The 26036-nt window shown below is 40.4% G+C and overlaps 1 protein-coding gene across 6 annotated transcripts in view; it reads left to right on the forward strand.

The window, feature by feature from the left end:
- Positions 1–26036, forward strand: part of rab28 (RAB28, member RAS oncogene family) — a 105011-nt gene that overhangs the window by 29009 nt on the left and 49966 nt on the right. The window lies entirely within an intron of this gene.

Below are 26036 nucleotides of genomic sequence, written 5' to 3' on the forward strand. Positions count from 1 at the left end.
TTGTCAGTGACCAGCATCCAATGAGCCAGATTTTAATCCAGCTCTCTCTTTCCCTTGGATTCCATGGCATTTTTCTGTCTTGATTAATTTGCCATATGGGGCATTATCAAAACCAATGTTAGCAAACAAAGGAATACTGTGGTATACTTCAACTAATTTTGCTTCGTACCAATCTTTAATTATCCATAAATGTATCTAATTGGCTTAGTTGATGTTTTCAAAATATTTACTTCATGTTTTAAATGATTCTTAATGTTGGGGGAATTAAAAGAATTAATTATAAATTTTGCAGTCAGAAATGCCACATATCGGCGTGGACATGTTCAGGGCAATTTGGGGATGGGGCATCCTCACTATACTTCTCAATCAGGCCTTGCTTGAGAATGATCAGCCATGATCACATTGAATGGTGGTGCTGGCTCGAAGGGCCGAATGGCCTCCTCCTGTCTCTATTATACCATCCATATCATGCTACTGAACTTTGGGATGCAGTGACCAGTGAGATGGTCTCAATGTGAGAGAGGGCAAGGAAGACCACAGGAGTAGTTCGGTGGACTTGGCCAGCCTGATGTGGTGTTAACAAGCTTTATTATCATGAGAGATTTTTTTAGATTTAGATTTAGAGATACAGCGCGGAAACAGGCCCTTCGGCCCACCGAGTCCACGCCGCCCAGCGATCCCCGCACATTAACACTATCCTACACACACTAGGGACAATTTTTACATTTACCCAGTCAATTAACCTACATACCTGTATGTCTTTGGAGTGTGGGAGGAAACCGAAGATCTCGGAAAAAACCCATGCAGGTCACGGGGAGAACGTACAAACTCCATACAGACGGCGCCCGTAGTCAGGATCGAACCTGAGTCTCCGGCGCTGCATTCGCTGTAAGGCAGCAACTCTACCGCTGCGCCACCGTGCCGCCCTCACAGAGGATCACAATCAATTCAAATATTTTTACTCCTTATAAAGGAGCAAGAATCTGAGGAAATTTAACACACAACCCTCCCATGAAGAACTTGAATTGTCCCTTAAAGAGATTCAAGAGATTCAAGATTGAAGATAGCTTTATTTGTCATCCAAAAAACCGATTTCTTTGGACGAAATTCCATCACCCACAGTCCAACAATAAAAGCATTAAATTAGGCAGATTACACAATAAAGCATTAAAATAGGCAAATTACACAACCCCAAAAACACACAAAAAAAGAAACATCCATCACAGTGAGTCTCCTCCAGTCCTCTCCTCACTGTGATGGAAGGCCACAATGACTTTTCCCTTCCCCTGCCGTCTTCTCCCGCGGTCAGGTTGTTATGGTTGCAGGCCGCGCCGGACGGTGAAAGGTCCGCAGCGGGCCGACCCAAGCCCCGCGATCCGGGGCGGGCGAACACGCTGCCACTGTTGCTGCACGTCGGGGCGGTCGTGACTCCCGACATTGAAGCCCCCCGCCCAGCAGAGGAATTGATTGGCAAATTGAATCAGATGGGGGAAGGGAAGGGTGGCTCCCTGGTTTGCCCATTCCTCACCCTCCATCATTAACCCTCCCCCTTCCCCACCCCACATCACCTCCCTCACCTCGATACAGGGACTTGAATGGGTTTTCCCATTCCCTTGCACCGCTTTCGACCTTTTCTTTGGCATTCGATGTTGCTTCCTCTACATTGGCGAGACCAAACACCAACTAAGCAACCACTTTGCCGAGCATATGCGCTCTACCTGCTATGGATATCTGGAGCTCCGAGTTGCAAGTCATCTTGTCTTTCCATTCTCACACCAACCTGTCTGTCCTCACCCCCCTCTACCTCCAGGGTGAGACCAATCGCAAACTAGAGTGACAGCACTTCATATTTCATCAGGGTACTTTAGAACCTGAGGGCAATATACGTTGAATTCTCCAATTTCAGATAATCTGTGCCCCCTCCCTCTCCGTCTCTTTCTCTACATTTCTGATCTATCCACGTCCTCCCACACATTTTTATTCAACCATACCCTACTGCCCTGTCAACCGCTTCTTTCACTCATTCCATCTGTCCATCACTCATATGCTCCCTTCATTCTGTCCCCTTCTCTTCTGTTCCTGTCTACACAGTTAATCCCCCTTATTTGGTTCCATGGTTCATTTTCCTTTCATCATGGATTCAATCATCTGCAGGGAGCACTCTTCTCTCCCCCATTTCCCCCCATTTCATCCCATTTGCTAAACAACTCTTCCTTACCTGGATTCACGTATTACTTGTCAGTTGTTGCCCTGCCCCCCCTCCCCCCCCTGCATCTCTTAAAACTAACTCTCCCCTCTTTCAGTCCAAATGAAGGATCAGACCTGAAAGGCTGACTGTCCAAATCCCTCCACAGGCACTGTATGAACAGCTGAGTTCCAGCAGATTGCTTGTTGCTAAGTGGATTAATTTAGAGTGCTATGACATGAAGGACTGTCTATCTTGGATTTTCTATCTTGGAGAGCTTGACAAGCCATCTGGCTGATTAGCTATCTTAGCTTGTGAATAAATGGCTGATTAGCTATCTTAGTTGATTCAATGTCACAGTATCTTAAACAATAAGAAGTAGCTTAAATTAGTTGGGTTTATTAATCAAATGCTGTGCACTGGTTTGGTCAAGTGGCAATTGTAGTTTTTGGTTATCATGGCAAGAAGGAAGCATTCATGAAATACAGCTAGGACAGATGAAAAACAAATGCTTGATTTTGCTGCATCGAGGCAATACAGTGTCAGTTGCACATCCAGAGAGTACAGGGAGTATAGTAAGGGACTGAGAACGCATCCTTGCTGGACACCGGTTTTTAAAATTATTGTAGAGCAAGTATTGCCACATCCCCACTGATTGTAGTCTGTGGGTCCAAAAGTTGAGGATCCAGTGGCAGAGAGGTAATGAGGACCTGTTTTGATGGAAGGCAAACTGCAGTGGGTCAAGGCTGACTGGAAGTCTGGAGTTAATGTGCGCCATCATCACTCTCTCGAAAAATATCATGATGGTGGATGTCAGAGCCACTGACAGTAGTCATTAAGGCACGCCAGTTTCTTTCCCCAGATTCACTCTCAGAAAGAGCAATCTTATGTCTGCTATTGGTGCAGGCTCATCTGAGATTGATGGGGCAGGTGAGTTTCCACCACCGATCTTCCTTTCAAAGTGAGCATAGAATGCATTGCACTAATTAGGGATGGATCTGCTGTGTCATCAATGGTTCCCGCCTTTGCTTTGTAGTCAATTTATAGCGTGCAAGCCTTGGCACAATCTACGATTATCTGTATCACTGCCTTGCGACTCCTACTTGGTCTGGAATTTCCTCTTGGCATCCTTCATAGTGCTGCAAAGGCCGAATATAGATTTCTTATATCGCTCAGGCCATTTGACTTGAACGCTGCAGACTTGGACTTCACCTGGAAGTGAACCTTGCGGTTCATCCATGGTTTCTATTGGGGAACACAAGTATCCTCTTATATAGGAAGGAACTGCAGATGCTGGTTTAAATTGAAGATAGACACAAAATGCTGGAGTAACTCAGCGGGACAGGCAGCATGAGAGAAAGAATGGGTGACATTTCGGCTTGAGACCCTTCTTCAGATTGAACAGACGGGAGACAAGTATCCTCTTCTTTGGTAGACACAAAATGCTGGAGTAACTCAGCGGGTCAGGCAGCATCTCTGGAGAGAAGGAATGGGTGACGTTTCGGGTGGAAACCCTTCTTCAGACTCTCGAACGTCACCCATTCCTTCTCTCCAGAGATGCTGCCTGACCCACTGAGTTACTCCAGCATTTTGTGCCTACCTTTGATTTAAACCAGCATCTCCTTTTCTTTGGTACTCAGGCCTCCGCACACTTGCTGGTGAAGTCTGTGACTGCAATGACATATTCATTTAGGTTAGTCGCAGAGTCCCTGAATGTGGACCAGTCCATCGACTCAAAACTGTTATAAAATCACAAAGGATCTAATTTGGATAAAGACATTGGAAGGGCTGAGGTAATGTACTGTCCAGGACTATTATATAAGAATTTGAGTGCATGTTTAAAAACTGATTCTAAATTTAATATTATATGATTTAACAGATTAAAAGTTCCCCATTATTGGCAGAATAAAATATTGTGAACCATATGGTATAATAATCCATTCCATATACATAAAGCCCAAAATTGAGAAAAAAGTGAGATAAAGGATAAAAAGGTAGAAGAGACACAGGGAAAAAATGAAACCAATGAATTCAAATATTTTATCTTGAATACAAGAATATACCATGTCCTTATCAATATTTCTATGTCACAATTCTTTGCTCAAGTCTGCATTATAGCAAAGGTTTGGAAAGCAAATACTTTGTGAAAAATAGTTTGACCAACTGACATTATGAAAAGGCTATTAAAACAGTTTATTGTAACATTTATTATGATGAATGGAAAGAGCTTTATTATATAGTGGAGAAAAAAATATCCTGTACAAATGCTTTAGATCACCAGATGCAAAACATTATTAATGCTGGTCCAGAAAGCTTTTGGATGAACTTGGATTTGGCTTCCTTATTTATATAAAAGTATGATCGTCCTTATTGCTTGTTTCCTTGTTTATAACTCTTCACTGGAGTCTTTTGAAATAAGATAGCACTGTTTGATTTTAAATATGTATAGGCTTACTAGTTTAAAAAAAAGTACCAGTAAAATGTCTGTTACTACCAAGAACTATTTGGCCAATCTAGCTTCCGAAGATGAATTATTAATGTTTTTTATATGTATATTTTTTGGTTATGTTCATGTCTCATGTTCAATTGTTTTAATATGCAAAATATTATTTATGAGTTGCAATTCTTTATGCCAGTTCAGAGTTGAATGGAGTTATTTGCCTTGTTTTAATTTACTCACTTTTCAAGATCTGGGGTATTGCTGCCCATTTATTGTCCATCCCCTTTTACCTTTGAGAAAGTGGTGGTGGTAGGCTGACTTTCTTAACTACTGTAACCTTTTTCGTGAAGGTACTTCCTCAGTGCTACTGAATAGGGAGTTACAGGATTTAGAACCAGCAACGATGAAGGAATAATAATATTTTCCCAAATCAGCGTGGTGGTGTGTACCAACAATAAAATGTGCTCCCAATGAGGGGAGACGAGCTTGCATGTGATGGTCTCCATGAGGCCGCTGACCTTGGTAAGTAGAGATTATGAGTTTGGAAAGTACTGTCAGAGGAGCCTGTGTTAACAACTACAGTACATTTTGTAGTTGATACACATGAAATCTTCTGTGTGCTGGTTTTGTAGCGTCTGGATATTAAGTTTAGTTAGAGATACAGCACGGAAACAGGCCCTTCGGCCCACCGAGTCTGTACCGACCAGCGATCCCCACAATACATTGGAATTTTTCTCTCTTCATGTTCATTGACCAGCTTTACATGAGCTCTATGATGCCTCAGTTGTTCAAATTCAACTCCGTGTACCATTATCTGACAAAGATTGTGATGAGGTCTGCACCAGAGTGATTCTGGTGAAACCCAAACTGGATTTCAGTAAGCAGATTATTTGACATGCCAGGCCATGTTGTTACATATTGTGGTACAGTACAATGTTGCTGCCGTTAATAGTCCATTGTCGCCCAGTTTAGATGTGCCAGATCTGCTCTGAGTCTGCCCAATTTAACAAGATTAATGTGCCAAACAATAAAATGGAGGTTGTCCTTAGTGTAAAGCAGAACTTTTTTTTCCACAGTGACTGTGTAGTGATCATTTCCACCAATGCATTTGTAGAAAGATACATCTGTCATGAGATCAGGTTGGTCTATCCTGTGCTTTGGGTCACTTGCAACCTGCTGCAAACTTCGTCTGGCAATCCTTCTTCAGGGCAATGCTGTTTTTTTTTGCTTTTACGTTGGTTAATTGGAAATAGTGATGGGCATTGAAGTCCATTACCCAGCGTGCATTCTGTGCCTTTTCTAATCTCAGAGCTTCTTCTAAATATTGTTCATCTTGGAGAAGCACTGATTCGTCGTTGAGGGAATGTATGTAGGAAATAATTTGGAGGAGATTGCCCATGTTTAACATCGGTGCCAGGATTCTTTCATGGAGCCTGGAATCAACACAACATTAAGGATGCAAAGGATTTCTCCCTTTCAATTTGTGCCACCTCTAATGGGGTTCCTCTACGAGTGAGAGGGGATTACCTAGGTATACTAATGAAAGAGGATAGATTGTTGTCTGGAAGGTATGATGGTGTGAATTTGACCAAATAAGGCAGACACAAAATGTTGGAGTAACTCAGCGGGTCAGGCAGCATCTCCGGATAGAAGGAATGGGTGAAGTTTTGGGTCGAGACCCTTCTTTTAGAAGGGTCTCGACCTGAAAGGTCACCCATTCCTTCTCTCCTGAGATGCTGCCTGGCCCGCTGAGTTACTCCAGCATTTTGTGTCTACCTTCGATTTGAACCAGCATCTGCAGTTATTGACCATATAAGGTTGTTGCCTGACTAGTTTATGGGAGAGCTGTCCCCAATTAGATGTGACTTCCTGGCTGTTTGTGGAGTGTATTTTGCAAAGTTGGTTGGTCCATGAACTGTGTTTCATGCCTAGTGATTCTAGTTTTGTTACTTTTCTCTTTGAATGTAAAACAATGGTGCAACTGAGATGCTTGGAGAGCAATTTAAAAACACACATAAAAGTTGACTATTTAAGGTGGCTCTGGAATTCATATTGTCCAGAGTGGGTGAGGTTAGCCGATTTCTTTTGAAGAACCAGATGGATTTTTATGACAATTTTTATGGTAGTTTTTGTGGCTGTGATTCCAAACATTGTTTTTTGTGTTTCATAAATTCGAGATATGAATTAGTTTAGGTCTCTGTATAACTGGTATAGTAACTTAACTACTGAAAATCAAGAACAACGCATTCAATTTAATTTTTTTTAATGGAGTTTTGATACAACAAAGGGATTTCTTTTGTCTTTTCTAAATTCTTTTTCGAAATGAATAGATGTATTTTACCATAAATATTAAAAAAATTATTGTTAAAGTGCTAGAAACACTTCAACTAAATTAGTAATTCCTGCCAAGGAGATATTACTTTTACATTTGTGTTTTTTGTGCATATTTTGTAATTCAGTAATAATAATTTGTGCTCAATTTGCTATTTTCTTGCATATAAAAAAGGTAACACTGAGTGGTAACATTTGCGGTATTGAAGAGAATTTGGCTGTATGTAAATGTAATTCCCAATAAACATAGTACTGCATAGAATAATTCCTTGGAATGATCTTTTCAAAGTCATTTTTTGGCAAATTAATACAGAGACATAATGACCTATTTTCTTTTAGAACAATCAAAATCCAAAATTATTATTTTTAGCTCAAGCTGTAAGTTATACACTATAAGCTATAAACAGCATGTTTTAAAAATGATTCATGTGGCTCTTTTCTTAATGGTTGAAGTATGTTGTTCAAACAGTCAAAAAGTTGTTGCTTAACGAAGTCTGATTTAACTTTTGTTTAAAAATATTTCCGCTTTACTACCTTGTATGTTTAAACAAAAGGTTTAATTACTTGTGTACTGTTTAAAGAATTGAATGTAGTAACATTTCTCTGAAGTTTACTTTAATCTGCTGCTATAGTTAAGATTATTACATATGGCTGAGAAATTAAAACAATGTGTATTTCAGTTTTTAACTGTTATAACCAATAGCTTAAACTCGTGATGTGATAAAGTTGTAAAGTTAGTGCTGTGATTATTTTTGATATATCCTTTAGGGTAGAAGCATGGCATTCATTATTACTAGGCTATATTTACCTATGCAGTATATTACATAAGAAATTCTGTTTTGCCAAGCAGTTAACCCTCTCTTAAAACTGTGTCAACTTCTGCTAATGTCATCCCAGTAAGCACAGTTCCCCAAGGCAAAACACTTAGCGTGGCTGGGGTTTGTGTCAGATTTCTTTGCGTTTCCCACCATCTGATCTGAAACCAGACTCCTTAAGTGTCAAACCAACTTTCTCAACAGATTTATTGTAAACAGAAATTAACCCAGGTTGCATGGGAGCCATGTACATTGTGATTTATGACTCTCAAGTGGATTTTGGCTCTGGTTATCTGCAGCTTCTATGCAGGGGTATGAATTATCAGGCACCAGTGTACTTCAGATGGATGAATGATTTCTGCTGTTGAGACATGGAGATGTTAACCAGATCTACTCCCAAATAAAGACTAATAACACTGATTTTTAAACATTGTTCATGACAGATGGGAGCAGAGGAGAGTGGATAGACTCTAATTAAGAATGTTGACTGTATGTTCTCTTTAGCTGTGATTGATTAGTACAGGAGTGCTATCTCTACACAGGAAATGATGCAGTGATACATTGCTCGGTGAAAGGTTAAATCTTAAAGTATGTTTAATTTGTGTGCACTGCTGTTGGTAGTGATGCATTAGATTCAGAATTTACAGTGACATTGTTTGGTCAAGTTATTTCTATAAGGTTCTATTTATAAACTTAATATAGTTAAATACAGTTCATTTCCTGAACGATAGCAATAAGAGATAACAGTAGGCATATGTATAATCATCATACATTTAGTTTAAAAAAATGTACTCAGTAAAAAACTATAGCTTAATATGTCAGTAGTAAATAGACCTCTGGCACATCATAAATCATTAGTTTTATTAATTATTATGAAATTGAAAATGACTTATTTCAGATGCCATTTGTGAACAGCAGCGTGGTTTTACATACTCTAAATTTTGTATCTTTTTCAATTACATTTCACATTTATATGAGTGCTCTTAGCTGGGCCTCCTAACTTTCTCTATTGTATCTTTTTCCAGATGTTAGTATTGTTTCATTGCAGAGTTTTTGTTTCTTGGATTTACATTTTTAAAGAATACTTTTCAAATGCAACCTATTTGTGAGATGCAAATGTGAGTGCTCACAATCACGATGCTCGAGACAATCTAGAGAAACAAGTATTTTATTTGCAAGTCTGCAGAGTTGGATGCCTTCCCTCTCAAGACACACCGAGGTCGGGAAAATCCCTTCTTTTTATTCACTTCATTTTACAATTGTTACACCTTTAATTCCTCCCCTTCGGGCTCCTTCCAATCGGAGCACTGAGGTGCACAATCTACCATCACCGCCCCTGTTGCCTTCCACATCATACAGTTACTGGGTCCAATATTTTTGATAAAAATGCCACGGGCTGCCGGTTTCCCCCCCTCCTTTGAGTCAATACCCCGAAGGCTATCCCATTTTCCGCATTTACAAACATATATGTTGGGCAAGGCGTTTCTCAGCCCCTCTAGGTACTGCGCTTGCCTAATGAAATAAATGAATATTACTGTATGATGAACATATCTGCGGCACGGTAGCGCAGCGGTAGAGTTGCTGCTTTACAGCGAATGCAGCGCCGGAGACTCAGGTTCGATCCTGACTACGGGTGCTGCACTGTAAGGAGTTTGTACGTTCTCCCCGTGACCTGCGTGGGTTTTCTCCGAGATCTTCGGTTTCCTCCCACACTCCAAAGACGTACAGGTATGTAGGTTAATTGGCTGGGTAAATGTAAAAATTGTCCCTAGTGGGTGTAGGATAGTGTTAATGTGCGGGGATCGCTGGGCGGCACGGACTTGGAGGGCCGAAAGGGCCTGTTTCCGGCTGTATATATATGATATGATAATGATATTTGTTGTTTAAAATGGCACTCATTAATATTTTTTTTAGAAACTCATTCTTCTGCATTGTAAAGTCCAAAAGTGCTTTGCAGTATTTCCTTGAATCATTAAAACTTACTTTACCTTTTTACTCATCTTTGAAAGATAGATTACATTGAGGGGAGGTATAATTAGTTTTACCCTTAAATCTGGGATTTTGTCTTCTATTTGGTGGATGCTGTTCTTTCTGGAAAATAGTTCATGGCTTAGGGAGGATTATGATCAGCTTTGAGTTGAGTTTACACTTGGTTAGATGTTGCATCACTTGTGACATCCTCTCTGGGGTTGATTGGGAAAACAGGGAAAGCTGAAGAGAGAAATTGGGCAAAAAAACACTTCCCATCTAATTTGATTGCATCCATAATGTTAAGAAAGCTAAACACTTTTAAATCACATTTTGGAATATTTTGTGTTTTGTAATTTTCTGTAATATTTATAGTTATTATTTTACACTATATCTAAATATATATTCTGCATGTCATTGGATTATTCAGTTGAGTCTATCGTTTTTTTGGTTGAAGGTATGTTCATGTTATAAATTGTTTTCAGTGCAGTTGTAGAACTGACAGGAGAGACAATAACATTTTATGCCATCTGATAAAATGGTTAATAATATTTTCACTATGTCATGTTCTATATATATGTATATGTATCCTAAGCAATATTTGCAGAACGCTTTCTATCCCAGTCACATTTCATTTTTCCATCTAGCTTGTACTATCAGCAAACCTGGATATTTTAAATGTTATCTTTTTGCCAATTATGCAAATCTCTAGGCCTGATTTTGATTATCTTAGTAACCCACTAGTGAAAGGCAGTTAGCATTGAAAAAACAAATGTGTCCTTTAACCAAACTTTTGTGCAGATGAACATGCTATCCCTAAATGTGTGGACTTTTTTAATGAAATATCTTTACATGGTGCCTTATCAAATGCCTTCTGACAATCCACATACATTTCATTTACTGGTTTCCCCCTTATGCATAGTTCTGTTTACATCTTCACAAAATTCTTATTAATAATTATCAGTCATGCCCCTGCTAAATATGATTATACTTTGCTTGGTGCTTATCACCATATTCTTAATAATAGATTGCATCTTTAGCAACTAATATTAAGCCCAATGTTCCAGAATCCCCATTCCTTCCTTTCTTACATAATACTGTTTTAATGAATAGTCCAATTAGATGTGATTATTGTAGAATGTTAGGAAGTTTGGAAGATTATCACATAGATTCCTAGTCACACTACATGGAAGCAGGTACTTAGGCCCAACTCATCCTTGCTGCCCAAGATCCCCATCTAAGCTAGTCCCATTTGCCTGCACTTGACCCTATCACTCTGAACTTTCCTATCCATGTACCTATCCAATTTTTTATAAATGTTGGTACAGTTCGTATCTCAACTACTTCCTCTGGCAACTCGTTCCATGTACCACCTTTTGTGAGAAAATGTTGCCTTTTATGTTTCTATTAAATCATCTACTGCAGCCCATTCTTGTTAAAGAACTATTGAATGTAGGTTAGCAAGTCTGAGGAATGTTTCTGGTTTTAATCCCTTTAAATTCTGCATTACATTTTTGTTAGTTATGTTAAGTACCTAGTTCTTAACCCATCTTGGTTATCCTGTGTTTCTACTCAATTTGCCAATTTATTACACTGCTAGATTCCTGATGGAGCTTCATGACAGGGCTCTGTGTTGCTGGGATTGCCATTCAGGTCCAATGCCAGACTAAACTGGTGCAGGATCCTGAACACCCACTGATTTCAGTGGGGATTCTAGATCTGTAGGTAAGGCAGCTTTTTAAAATTGTTTATTATTTGCCTTAGTTTAATGGTTTCAATGACTCCCATGTTCTTGGTTAACTTTTTTCTCTTTCAAATATTTTCTACTTATTTAATTATTTACTTCAATTTTATTAGTTTTTAAATGTCTCTAATGCCAGAAATATTTAAAAGCTATTAAACTAATTTTAGCCTTGATGCAACTCCATGATCTAATTCCAGCTCTGCCTCTCAGGGGTTGTTAGTGCATCGAGGATAGGGATCTTGCACTTTGCTGCCCGTAGTCCAATTGATTTTTGGACCTTGTGGTTAGATTGCAGAGGGACAGCTCGGTATGAATATAGTCAGTTAAGAACAGCCATTCAAGACAGTAGGTTCAATACAGCTCATTATTCTTGCTGTTCTTAACTGACTGTGAATGAATAACTTGTGGAATGTATATTTTTGAATAAAACGAAAGAATTTAATCAGGTTAGCAGCATATCTGCTTCTTGATTAGATTATGTTTATGGGTTCCTAAAGGAATCAAATGGCGAGGATTGCAAATAATATTGGATAATGATTGTTGCAAATAAGAGAGGCTGTCGGGTCTTCAAAAACAGGCTGCAAATTTTACAGAAAACCAGCTCTGCACCAAAATACTTGTATCACCGAGATAGGAAGAGAAATTAGAGGTATTGATTGATCCAACATAAAAAAAAATTGTAATCTGGCACCAAAAATATCAAGGAATATTTGTAATTCAGTTTCAAAAAGTTGCGTAACGTTTCAGCACATAAGTTTTAATGTGTTTTACAGTACAATTCCAAATAATTCGAACACAATGGGAAAAGGCAAAATCCATGACTGATTGGCTTTGTCAATTTCAAAGCTTATCATTCCATTTATTTTGGAATAGTGTAGCTATTAATGAGGCTTTCATGATCGAAATCTACATGAAAGGTACCATTTTAATTACATATTTTAATTAATAAAATAATATGCATGATAATAGGAGATAAAATTAACTTCTATAATTTGGGATGTTTACATTTTTTTAGTTAATTAATATTTGTATGCCTTTTGCTGCCCTCTTGGAAATTCAAATTGCCTTGCAGTGGCTTTCAGAAAGATGTGAAGCACCTGCCTGTCCCTTCAGCAAGCAAGAGAGCAATGAATGGACAAAAGTAAAGTGAAGTGCGAAAAAATTACCCCTCTTCAAATAAAAAAGAGCATTTGTTAATCAAATGACCATGCCTTTTCAGAAGAAGAAAAATAATTTATACAGATTTGTTCTATCGCAGTGTACAGTGAGTGTTATGTGGTATTCCTTTGTACTGAAATACACCAAATTTCCCGATCACTAAACTTATTTGTTGATTTTTTTTTTGCTGAAAATCTTACCACCATGATATAAACTGTAAAGTGAGAAGCTTAGAAGCCCCAGTGTTTGGATTCATGCAGTGTGATTAACAGGGCAAATTAAAAATCTCTGAAAATGGGGCATTTTACAGATCTACACAAAATATCAGTAATATGGGACAGTTCCCTAATTACTGATAAATGGCTTGCTGTGGGAAATTGAACGTTATAGATTGTGAAAAATCAATATCACATGATCTGGCATGTAAGTCAGCTTCTGTTGGTGGTTTGCTGTTGGTGTTGTTTCTGGCTCTATCTTGCATATCCGTGGTTGTATTAATAAACTAAGCAGCTCTTTATTGCACCAGTGGGAATAGTTATGCTTCAATAGACATATGGTGAACAAAATGTGATACCGTAAATTTAGATTAAGCACAAATAGTTGTACAACGGGCTTTTGTGTTTGGCAGACGGAGAGACACTTGGTTGGTCTGATTATTACCTTCTAATATTTTATTTTGAACATCATAAAGAAGAATAGGGTGGAAATCAGATGCATCAACAAAAAAATGCTTTTATGCAGTTAACATTGGTGGTTTTCTTCCAGAATATGGAGTGAATTAATTTTCCAGTCCGAAAAGGTAGCCAGATTGTTTTCATTATAAGCACAAGTAGAAAGTTCCCCAGTGAATTCCTTTATCCAGAAAGTGAGTTTGATCCAAGCATGTGCTGAGTCAGGATATTATCTCTTGGTCAGAGAGAAAAAAAAGCCAATGTTTATAATTTTAGAAATGTATGCCCCATAAAATCGTCCACTAAAATGTATTATTGATATTTTCAAGTATAGTGTGATGTAAGAATATAAGAAGCCATTGAATGTATTCATTTGGGGCTGTGTCTGACTCTAAGCCAAGTATTTTTTTCCAGTTAGAATAATTTGATTTACATAATATAAAATTATGTAAAGTATTGTAATTTAAAATGTTTCTTCATTGCCTGCATTTTTCTGATTTATAACTTGGTTCTCAGTAAAAATGAGCATGCTATGCTTCATTTAAAAAAATGCAGCAGTTTTTATGATATGCAATAGAATTTTTAAAGATAGAAAATCTAGTATTTTGAATAATTTAATGCATAGAAATAATAAAATAGAATAGACTTGGAAATGATCTACTGATTGCAAAATATTAGACTGCTGAAGTGATATATTTTCCATATATTAAAATGGCTTTAATAGTGGGAATTCATGTAATCTGGATTGTTACTTATTATTTTTGTTAAATCTGCTGACATGATTATATGAAAAGAACACCAAATGTAGTGATATTATTAATCAACATTTACGCTGAAATGCATTCACTGCTGGCAAAATATCAAATCTTTTGTTTGAACTAATTGCTGTAGAACATTACTTCATTATTACTGCAATGTACTGAATTTGTACCCAAGTTCAAATTATGCATACCGTACTGTAATGTTTACACCCTTAGCTTGGTTATTGTTTGTTAGGTATCCACTGCGAGGTCCTTGGAAGTCGAGAGTCTGTATAGTTGACTTGCTTCCCAACGCACAGCTATCATGTCTTCACTGACATGAAACATGAGTAGTTTGTCCACTTTCTGAAATAATGAAACACCACTATCTACATTTGTAGGTCTGTAGCACTATCATTATTTTTTTGTACACATTTTGACAATATTGATAGAAGCATTCAGTATAGTCATAGAGCAATACAGTGTGGAAACAGGCTCTTTGGCCCAACTTGCCCATACCGGCCAACATGTCCCAGGTACACTGGAACCACCTGCCAGCATTTGGTCCATATCCCTTAAACCTGTCCTATCCATGTACCTGTTGGGATAGTCCATACCACAAGTACCTCCTCTGGCAGCTTGTTCCATGCATCCTTTGTGTGAAAAAGTTAGATCCCTCACTTTTCCCCTTCACCTTAAACCTATGTCCTCTGGTCCTCAATTCGCCTACTCTGGGCAAGAGACTCTGTGCATCTACCTGATGTATACCTTTCTTGATCTTATACACCTCTATAAGATCACCCCTCATCCTCCTACGCTCCAAGGAATGGAGTCCCAGCCTATTCAACCTCTGCTTGTAGCTCAGACCCTCGAGTGCTGGCAATATCCTCGTAAATCTTCTCTGTACCCATTCCAGCACGACAACCTCTTTCCTATAACGGTGCACAAACTGAACACAATACTCTAAATGTGGCCCCACCATCTTATACAACTGCAACATGACCTCCCAACTTCTATACAATACTCTGGCTGATGTGCCAAAAGCCTTTTTGACCACCTGATCTACCTGCCACTCCACCGTCAGGGAGCTATGCACCTGCACTCCTAAATCCCTCTGCTGTACAACACTACCCAGAGTTCTACCATTCACTGTGCAGCAAAATGCTAACCTCACATTTTTCTGCATTAAATTCCACATACTCCGTTTTGCCCTCAGAACTTTTAACATTAAAATGATCATATATCCCTTTAGATGTCAAATGTACCTGAGCATATTTTGTTTTCCATGATATTACTTATTTGTCATTAGCACACATTAGTTGCAATAAACATGAGTCAGGTCTCTTCAGTAAAAAAAATGGAGAGCAGTTAAGTTAGGCAGCATCTGTATAAGGAAACAGATGGTTGATGTTGCGAGTCCAGAACCTTCATCTGGTGAGAGCAAAAGTGCTGGATATAGAGGTGACACTGGGTGAGGGCTTTGTCAATCACAGTGTCGGGTGGGATAGGGAAGTCTGTTTTTGACCAATCTCTCACCCATATCTTCTCCATATTCCACATTTTTACCCCACCTGACCTCCCCCAGACAGAACAGTAATATAATTCTCTTAGTTATTGCCTATCACCCCACCTTGTTCTGTGACCAGCACATCACTTTTCGACATTCCCGCCAGCTACAACGCGATCCCACGACCTGCTACACTATCCTCTCTCCACTCCTCTCTGCTTTCTGTAGGGACCACTCTTGTCAGTGACTCCCTGGTTCATTCATTCCTCCTCATGCACTTTCCCCTGCAACTGTAGGAGGAGTAACTCTGTCCCTGCATTTCCTCACTTGCCTCCATCCAAGGACCTAAACAGCCCTGCCAGGTGCATGTGAGAGATTCGCAAGCACCTCCCCCAACCTCGAATATTGCATTCAATACTCTACAAGTGGCCTTCTCCACATTGGTGAGAAGAAGGCAGACTGGGCGATCGCTTTGCCAAGCACTTCCGCTCTGTTCTTTGTCAGCATCTAAATCCCACAGTTGCCAGCTATTTTACTTCCCATTCCCATGTTAACTTGTCTGTCCTTGGCCTCATCAGTCATAGGCTAGAGGAATGGCATCTCATATTCCACCTGGGTAGTGTGCAACCCAATTGCATTAACATTGACTTCTCCAATTTTAGGTAATCTGCATGCCCTCTGTCCTTATCTCTCTCTTCCTATTTACCCTGATCCACACTCAAACCCCCTTCTTACTACCCTGCCTCCTTTCACTCTGTTTTCTCCCTCTACCCCATACACTTCCTCCACTGGATTACCCCCCTCTCCCCCATTGGATCACTCCTCCCCACCCTTTGTTCCTTCAATCTGCCACCATCTCTCATTCAGTTCCATTCCCATCAGATTCCAGAACCTGCACCCTTTGGTCTCCACTTATAATCTCCCAACCTCTGTTGCTATCTCTACCTTTTCTTTCCAATCTGACTTATATGCCAGTGAATCTCTCCTTGCTTGAATCCACCTATCACTTGCTAGCTCTTGCCCCAACCTCTATATATTGGCTACTTTCTCTCTACTCTTTCAGTCCAGATGAAGTCTCTTGGCACAAAATGCTGCCTGTCCATTTCCATCCACAAATGTTGCCTGACCTGCTGAGGTTCTTCAGTTGCTCTCATTTTTTTGCTACAGATTCCACCATCTGCAGTCTCTTGTGCTTCCTCCGATACAAATGCTTCTTTAGACTTTTGTTGTAGAAAGCATCACTATTAAAACAATTAGTGTTTCGCATGAGAAATCTGTCTACATAAAATATTTTAACTATTCATGTTTTGATTCGCTTCTGCGCAAAGTTAAACAATACTCACTTCAAATTCTGATGGTCTTGTAAATTTTGTACTTTCCACTTGCATGAAAATATCCCTATAGTTTCTTACGTAACCTAGAGGTACAAAGTATACATTTTCACAAACCACATTTTGAGTTAAAAACACAGAACTCATTTGAGAAAGTTGTTTATTTAATAAAATTATAACATAGCAGACCTGTCAATGTCAGCAATTTAATGTTTTCTTTCAGTTAACTTTTAATTTAATCTGCACTTAATCTGCCAAGGTGCATGATATCTGATTTAACATGGTACTTCTAAATTTCATGTCATTTCTCATTTTGGTATTGCACTAAACGTGTTTCTATTTTTCCAGTAGTGTAAAATTAATGTTTCAAAGTTTTTATCGAGTATTCCTGAGTAATAGAAAAAGTCAAGATTTATGCAACAATACACCAAATAAAAACATTTCTCATAAAAAGAAAGGCAGTTCATTGTTTTATCCCTTGATCAGATCCTTGGGAGTTTTGCAGTTGGTAGATTTAAGACATTAAAGGAAATAGTCTGCAAAATTGTTTATGGTGTTCATTGTGGTCAGTGTCCAACACCAAAAGGTTAAATATTAATGGACAAGATTGACATTTGCATTACTCAAAGAAAGCATGTTACTTTTAAATTTTCTTTTGATTTCATATTTACAATTACATTCAATGTCTTCATTCACTTAGTAAACCTGCAAGCAAATGTTGTTACACGTGCAATGCACAAGAGGTCTTTTTATAACAACTTCTGTGGTGTGTCATTGATCATTAATTTTGAATGACCATCCGATTTGGGGCAGTCCGACTGTATCATTATAGTTAAATAGGCTTTTATTTGACCAACATAGCATGGTGATTTGAGGTGACGCTGCTGTTAACTTCTATGGAATCTCTCCAGTTTGTGGTATAAGATGAAAGTCCAAATGGGATAAGATGTATAACGCTGCAATTCAAGATTCAAGATGCAAGATAGCTTTATTTGTCATCCAATATTGGACGAAATTCAGTCACCCACAGTCCAACAATAAAAGCATTAAATAGGCATTAAAATTACACAACCCCAAAAACACACAAAAAAAAGAAACATCCATCAAAGAAACATCCATCACAGTGAGTCTCCTCCAGTCCTCTCCTCACTGTGATGGAAGGCCACAATGTCTTTCCCTTCTCCTGCTGTCCTCTCCCGCGGTCAGGTTGTTGTGGTTGCAGGCCGCGCCGAACGGTCCGCAGCGGGCCAAGCCGAAGGCGAGTCCCAGCCGCTCCCGCAGCCTCCGAAGACGGCCGGCTCCGCCGATGATAAGTCCGATCCGGGGCGGGCGAACACGCTGCTGCTGTTGCTGCCGTTGTTGCTGCACGTCGGGGCGGTCGTGGCTCCCGACATTGAAGCCCCCGCCCAGCAGAGAAAAATCCCGCGGCATATTTTAGGCCGCGCCGGACGGTGAAATGTCCGCGACCCAAGCCCCGCGATCTGGGGCGGGCGAACACGCTGCCGCTGCCGGAGCTCCTGATGTCGGCATCCACGCAGCCCGAGCCTAAGGCGAGTCGCAGCCGCTCCCGCAGCCTCCGAGGACGGCCGGCTCCGCTGATGGTTAGTCCGGTCCGCGGGCTCTGCGAACCGGAGCCCTGGAGGCCGCCAGCTCCAGGAGTTGGGCCGATGGTAGGCCGCAGCAGGAACGGAGACACGGCCCAGAAAACAAAGGTCGGGTCTCCGTTCGGAAGGGACACCTATTTACAATTTTTACAGATCCCCCCCTCCCCCCCACATACACACATAGTACACAAACACAAAAACACGACATCACAACTACAATTAAGACAAAAAAACCAACAAAAACACAAAGACAAATGGACCGCAGGTAAGCCGCAGCTGCTATGGCAGCGCCGCCATTTTGGTCTCGATTACGGAAGCAGGTAGAAGTGTGGCTGATTTCCAGCATAATGGATATTCTGTGTTGAGCAGTAGGTTTTAGTCTGGTAATTGGAAACCAAACATATATATTGTGAAGATGCACGTTATTAAGACCAGCATTAAATATATGACATGGAAGTTGTGTCATAAATTGCACTCTCTATAGTCCTGATCATAGACATGCCTTCAGTTGTGCGTGAGGGCCAAGAGGTTTTCCTTTACACACTGGGTATGTTTCAGAAAGTAGGCTGCTAGGAACTGGTGTCATAGATTCAGAGTCATACAGCATGGAAACAGGCCCATCGGCCTAGCTTGCTCATTCCGACTAAGGTGCCCCATCTACATTATTCCCATCTGCCCCTGTTTGGCCCATATCCCTCTAAACCATGTACTAGCCTAGCCATGTTTCCTAGCCATGTACCTGTCCAAATGTATTTTGAATATTGTTAGTTTCTGCTTCTACAACCACCTCTGGCAGCTACTTCCATCTGCCTACCACCCTCTGTATGAAAACGTTGCCCCTCAGATTCCTATTAAATCTTTCCCCTACCACCCTAAGCCTGTGTCCTCTGGTTCTTGGTTCTCAAACTCTGGGTAAAAGACTGTGCACGAGGTCATGTAATAGGAGCGGAATTAGGTCATTCGGCCCATCAAGTCTACACCACCATTCAATCATGGCAGATCTATCTCTCCCTCCTAACCCCGTTCTCTTGCCTTCTCCCCATAACCCCTGACACCCGTACTAATCAAGAATATATCTATCTCTGCTTTAAATCTTTAAATCTCTGCATGGATAAGATGTATAAGCATATTACTTCCCCCATTCTCTTGTCCAGAAGCAAAATTTTAAGTTTACGGAGTACATTTTAGTACTTGGGTACTTATTAGTACCGGGGTACAGTGATAAACTTTGTTTTCCATGCTACTCAAACCAATCAGATATACCATACATTAATACAATAGAATCAAACTCAAGTACAATAGATAGAGCAATGGGAAAGATACAGAGTGTAGACTGTAGTTCTCAGCATTTTAGTGCATTGTAGAGCATCAGTTCCATGGACAAGTCCAATGACTTCAATAAGTGGTGGTAAATCAAACAGTTAGCTTATGGAAGGACTGTTCAGAAGCATGATAATTGAGAGGAAGAAGCTATTGCTGAGTCTGCTGATTGTGTACTTTCAAGTTTCTTTAGCTTTTTCTGGACAGGAGCAGGGAAAACAAAAGTTTGGGGTGAGGCAAGTCTTCGATTATGTTAGCTGATTTTCAAAGGCTTCTTGTGTGTATCTTTTGCTCAATCTTATTGCTGTTTTGTAAATGTGTTGGTGGGACTTTCTTAATAATAAATTCTCAGATGTTTCCAAATCATTAAGATCTGTTTGTAAGTGATTTTGTTTATTTTGTCTTAATTATTTGTAATTTTGCGAATTTGAAATTTTATTTATTTGATTGTAATAGTTTTTGAAAAATGTGAATGTTACTGAATGCCAGCTTGGCAGTCAGCAAAGTATTTATTCATGCAAAGCCCCTGCCTTTGAGGATCAGAACAGCATTTTACATGTAGCCAACCATCTGTTAATGGTTAGTTTGGAGATGTTGTTTAACTGGCAACAAACATATGTTGTACACTCAACAGGAAATTCTGTAGCTGTAAATGTTAGTACACAGGCATGCTATTTCTGAAATAGTTCTCAATAGTTCAGAAGTGTTATGGTTTTGTACTCTGTACTCCACAATTTGAGATTTGTAATAGAAAAAAATCACATGATTAAAATGCACATTGTCTGATTTTAATAAAGGCCATTTTTATACATTTTGGTTTCACCATGTAGAAATTACAGCAGTGTTTATACATGGTCTCCCCAATTCAGGGCACCATAATGTTTGGGACACAGCAATGTCATGTAAATGAAAGTAGTCATGTTTAGTATTTTGTTGCATATCCTTTGTATGCAATGACTGCTTGAAGTCTGCGATTCATGGACATCACCATTTGCTGGGTGTCTTCTCTGGTGATGCTCTGTCAGGCCTGTATGGCAGCCATATTTAGCTTATGCTTGTTTTGGGGGCTAGTCCCCTTCAGTTTTCTTTTCAGCATATAAAAGGCATGCTTAATTCGGTTCAGATCGGGTGATTGACTTGGCCATTCAAGAATTGACCATTTTTTAGCTTTGAAAAACTCCTTTGGTGCTTTAGCAGTATGTTTGGTATCATTGTCTTGCTGCAGAATGAACCGCCCGTCAATGATTTTTGAGGCATTTGTTTGAACTTGAGCAGATAGGATGTGTCTATACATTTCAGAATTCATTATGCTACTACCATCATCAGTTGTATCATCAATAAAGATAAGTGAGCCAGTACCTTCAGCAGCCATACATGCCCAGGCCATAACACCCCCACCACCGTGTTTCACAGATGAGGTGGTATGCTTTGGATCTTGGGCAGTTCTTTCTCTCCTCCATACTTTGCTCTTGCCATCACTCTGATATAAGTTAATATTTGTCTCATCTATCCACACGACCTTTTTCCAGAACTGTGGTTGCTCTTTTAAGTACTTCTTGGCAAACTGTAACCTGGCCATCCTATTTTTGCAGCTATCCAGTAGTTTGCATCTTGCAGTGGAGCCTCTGTATTTCTGTTCATGGTCTTCTGCAGACAGTGGTCATTGACAAATCCACACCTGACTCCTGAAGAGTGTTTCTGATCTGTCGGACAGGTATTTGGGGATTTTTCTTTATGATAGAGAGAATTCTTCTGTCATCAGCTGTGGAAGTTTTCCTTGGCCTGCCAGTCCCTTTGCGATTAGTAAGCACACCAGTGCGCTCTTTCTTCTTAGTGATGTTCCAAACAGTTGATTTTGGTAAGCCTAAGGTTTGGTTGATGTCCCTAACAGTTTTATTCTTGCTTCTCAGTTTCATAATGGCTTCTTTGACTTTCATTGGCACAACTTTGGTCCTCATGTTGAAAAACAGTTATAAACGTTTCCAAAGGTGATGGAAAAACTGGAGGAAAGACTAGGTGGTGAGAGTTCTCTTACACCTGCGGGAAGGAGGAAATTAAACGCACCTGAACAATTACAAATGTCTGTGAAGCCATATGTCCTAAACATTATGGTGCCCTGAAATGGGGGGACTATATATAAACACAGCTGTAATTTCTATATGATGAAACCAAAATGTATAAAAATGGCTTTTAATAAAATATGACAGTGTGCACTTTAACCACATGTGATTTTTTTTCTATGACAAATCTCAAATTGTGGAGTACAGAGGCAAATAAATAAATGATAGGTCTTTATCCCAAACATTATGGAGGGCACTGTACCTCTATCAAGTCTCCCCTCAACCTCTGACGTTCCAGAGAAAACATTCCAAGTCTCCTATAGTCTTCCTTCAAGTTAGGAGTTGTTCAGAAGAAATAATAGATTTGAGATTGCCAGTTGCAAGAATTCGTCCAAATGTAGAATGGACCTGAAGAGAAGATGTGGGCATGATTTTGTAGAAGGGTTAATGAATTGAATTGCTCCATTTTAGCGTTAATTCAGCATCAATGGTGCCAAAGTGGAAATATTTGAAAGCTTCAAGTTCCTAGGTGTAAATATTACCAACAATCTGCTGTGGACCAATCACATTAGGCAGGAAATGGTTTTGGGTAGACTGATGGGACTGAAGGCTGATAAATCCCCAGGGCCTGATGGTCTGCATCCCAGGGTACTTAAGGAGGTGGCTCTAGAAATAGTGGAAGCATTGGAGATCATTTTTCAATGTTCTATAGATTCAGGATCAGTTCCTGTGGATTGGAGGATAGCAAATGTTATCCCACTTTTTAAGAAAGGAGGGAGAGAGAAAACGGGTAATTATAGACCAGTTAGTCTGACATCAGTGGTGGGGAAGATGCTGGAGTCAATTATAAAAGACGAAATTGCTGAGCATTTGGATAGCAGTAACAGGATCATTCCGAGTCAGCATGGATTTACGAAGGGGAAATCATGCTTGACAAATCTACTGGAATTTTTTGAGGATGTAACTAGGAAAATTGACAGGGGAGAGTCAGTGAATGTGGTGTACCTCGACTTTCAGAAAGTCTTCGACAAGGTCCCACATAGGAAATTAGTGGGCAAAATTAGAGCACATGGTATTGGGGGTAGGGTACTGACATGGATAGAAAATTGGTTGACAGACAGAAAGCAAAGAGTGGGGATGAATGGGTCCCTTTCGGAATGGCAGGCAGTGACCAGTGGGGTACCGCAAGGTTCGGTGCTGGGACCCCAGTTATTTACGATATACATTAATGACTTAGATGAAGGGATTAAAAGTACCATTAGCAAATTTGCAGATGATACTAAGCTGGGGGGTAGTGTGAATTGTGAGGAAGATGCAATAAGGCTGCAGGGTGACTTGGACAGGTTGTGTGAGTGGGCGGATACATGGCAGATGCAGCTTAATGTAGATAAGTGTGAGGTTATTCACTTTGGAAGTAAGAATAGAAAGGCAGATTATTATCTGAATGGTGTCAAGTTAGGAAGAGGGGATGTTCAACGAGATCTGGGTGTCCTAGTGCATCAGTCACTGAAAGGAAGCATGCAGGTACAGCAGGCAGTGAAGAAAGCCAATGGAATGTTGGCCTTCATAACAAGAGGAGTTGAGTATAGGAGCAAAGAGGTCCTTCTACAGTTGTACCGGGCCCTGGTGAGACCGCACCTGGAGTACTGTGTGCAGTTTTGGTCTCCAAATTTGAGGAAGGATATTCTTGCTATTGAGGGCGTGCAGCGTAGGTTCACTAGGTTAATTCCCGGAATGGCGGGACTGTTGTATGTTGAAAGGCTGGAGCAATTAGGCTTGTATACACTGGAATTTAGAAGGATGAGGGGGGATCTTATTGAAACATATAAGATAATTAGGGGATTGGACACATTAGAGGCGGGAAACATGTTCCCAATGTTGGGGGAGTCCAGAACAAGGGGCCACAGTTTAAGAATAAGGGGTAGGCCATTTAGAACGGAGATGAGGAAGAACTTTTTCAGTCAGAGAGTGGTGAAGGTGTGGAATTCTCTGCCTCAGAAGGCAGTGGAGGCCAGTTCGTTGGATGCTTTCAAGAGAGAGCTGGATAGAGCTCTTAAGGATAGTGGAGTGAGGGGGTATGGGGAGAAGGCAGGAACGGGGTACTGATTGAGAGTGATCAGCCATGATCGCATTGAATGGCGGTGCTGGCTCGAAGGGCTGAATGGCCTACTCCTGCACCTATTGTCTATTGTCTATTGTCATTGTAGTAACAACTAACAAAGCACACAATGCCTCTACTTCCCCAGGAGACTGAAGAAATTCAGAATGTCTCCAACAACTCATGCAGACTTCCTCAGATGCACTGTGAAAAGCATACAGTTTGTTTGCATCACAGCTTGGTTTGGGAACAGCTCTGCCCAAGTCCACAAGAAATTGCAGAGAGTCATGAATGTAGCCCAATCCATCATGCAGACCAGACTCCCCATCATTCATGCCACAATGATGGGAAAGGGAGGGACAATATTCCCAACAGTTCCTGGACAGGCTGATGGAGAACAGGACATGTTCTTTGAGCAAGGAGGTCACACAGATCCACAGATACATACTCCTGAATAGCCTCTGAAAGGAGTAATACTACATGATTCCAGTATGGGAATGCCTGCACTTTGGGGAACACTGGTATAATAGCAATCTCCTGACTCAATGTGCCTTTTCTTGTGGACTGAAGGAAAAATCCTTGAAGTCTTCTTTCCTTGATTATGGAGCCTCCTTAATGCAACAGTGAGCAACAAACTGCAAGGAGCTGCAGATGATGCAATCTACTGGGAAATTAAGATGGAATTTTGGACCAAATAAGGGAGGTGGGGTTGGCAGATGGAACCAGTGGGGGGAGGGGTGTGCGATGATGGACAGATGGAGTTGATGGGTGAGAAAGGGCAGGATGTTTGTGAGGAAACAAGTGTGTGAGTGGGAGAAATTAGGGAATTCATTATTCATGCCGGGTAAGAATGAACTGTAGATGCTGGTTTACACTGAAGATAAAACAAAATGATGGAGTAACACAGCGGGTCAGGCAGCTTCTTTGGAGAAAAGTAATTGGTGACATTTTGGATCGAGACCCTTGATCAGACTGAGAGTTAGGGAGGGAAAAACTGGAGATATGGAAAGGTACAGAACAAAGTAGAGCACTCTGCAGCTGCAGGCTCCGGTTTGTTCTGTACCTTCCCATACCCCCAGTCTCCTGAAACGTTACCTATTCCTTTTCTCCGGAGATGCTGCTTGATCCGCTGAGTTACACCAGCTTTTTGTGTCGATCATCATTATTAATGCCTTTGGGTTGTGGACCAGTGAGGTGAAATATGAAATGCTCTTCCACTAGTTTATGTTCGACTTCACCCTGGCAGTGGAGCAGGCTGAAGACAGACAAGTCGTTGTGGGGAAGCGGAGTGGAATTGAAATGGCTAGCAACTAGGATCTCCAGGTGGCCCTCCATAGCGGACAGAGTACTAGTGCTCGGCAAAGCAATTGCCTGGTCTACACTCGGTCTCACCAATGTAGAGGAAGCCACTTCGAGATCATCTGATGCAATAGATGGGATTAGAGAAGATGCATATAAACTTCTGCCTCACCTGGAAGGGTTGTTTGCTTTCTTGAATGGCGGAGAGAATGGAGATGAAATACCTCCGATGGTTGCAAGTGAAAAGTACCTGCGGAGAAGTGATGGGCGATGAGCTAACCTGAGAGTCACAGAGAAAGTGATCCCAATGGAAAGCAGAAAGGAGTGGGTAGTGTAATATGTGGCCATTGGTGGAATTACATTGCAGCAGGTGGAAGTGCTGAAAAATTATATGCTAAATGTGGACACAAAGCGCTGGAGTAATTCAGCGGGTCAGCCAGTATCCCTGGAGAACATTGATAGATGATGTTTCGGGTCGGGACCATTCTTCAGATTCTTCTCTAATCAACCACTGTCTATCCAAATGCATACGTATCCCCCAAAATCCTCTCCAATAACTTTCATACTACGGATGTTATGCTTGCAGTGTGTTTGGATCTATTTGATCACGTCCAGGAGAATTATCTACCATCATAAGTCTTAGGATGTAATTCAAGCAGTCCTGAAGACATCTGCATTAAATGTTGCAGGTTCCCTGATCTGCATATCTTTCTCTGCGGGAAAGGTAGAGGAGAAGTATTGAAGAAGGGCCTTGTCCATCTTCTG

The sequence above is a fragment of the Rhinoraja longicauda genome, chromosome 1 (assembly GCF_053455715.1).
Source record: "Rhinoraja longicauda isolate Sanriku21f chromosome 1, sRhiLon1.1, whole genome shotgun sequence".
NCBI lineage: Eukaryota > Metazoa > Chordata > Chondrichthyes > Rajiformes > Arhynchobatidae > Rhinoraja > Rhinoraja longicauda.